This window comes from Gossypium hirsutum, chromosome A04 (genome assembly GCF_007990345.1).
Source record: "Gossypium hirsutum isolate 1008001.06 chromosome A04, Gossypium_hirsutum_v2.1, whole genome shotgun sequence".
Taxonomy (NCBI): Eukaryota; Viridiplantae; Streptophyta; class Magnoliopsida; order Malvales; family Malvaceae; genus Gossypium; species Gossypium hirsutum.
Genome location: NC_053427.1, coordinates 30,728,748 through 30,729,288, shown reverse-complemented (window position 1 = coordinate 30,729,288; position 541 = coordinate 30,728,748).

Genomic DNA, 541 nt, shown 5'->3' with positions numbered 1-541 from the left:
TAGCTTCGTCATTGGTGTGGCTATCATCGAGAAACCTTTGACAAATCATCGGTAATAACCAGCAAGTCCCAGGAAGCTCCGAACTTCGGTAATATTTCTTGGAGGCTTCCAGTTAAGTATGGCTGAAATTTTGCTCGGGTCAGCTCGAATACCCGATGCGGATACCACATGACCCAAGAAGCTAACCTCTCTTAACCAGAACTCACACTTACTGAACTTAGCATATAACTGCTTATCCCGCAAATTTGCAACACTAGCCTCAGATGCTCAGCATGTTCGGTCTATCTCTTGAATAGACCAAGATGTCATCAATGAACACAACTACGAACCGATCCAAATATTGTTTGAAGATCCAATTCATCAAATCCATAAATACCGCAGGGGCATTTGTGAGCCCAAACGGCATCACTAAGAACTCGTAGTGACCATATCCCGTTCTGAAAGCAGTTTTGGGTATGTCCGAATCTCGAATTCTCAACTGATAATAGCCCGATCTCAAATCTATTTTGAGAACATTGAGGCTCCCTTCAGTTGGTCGAAC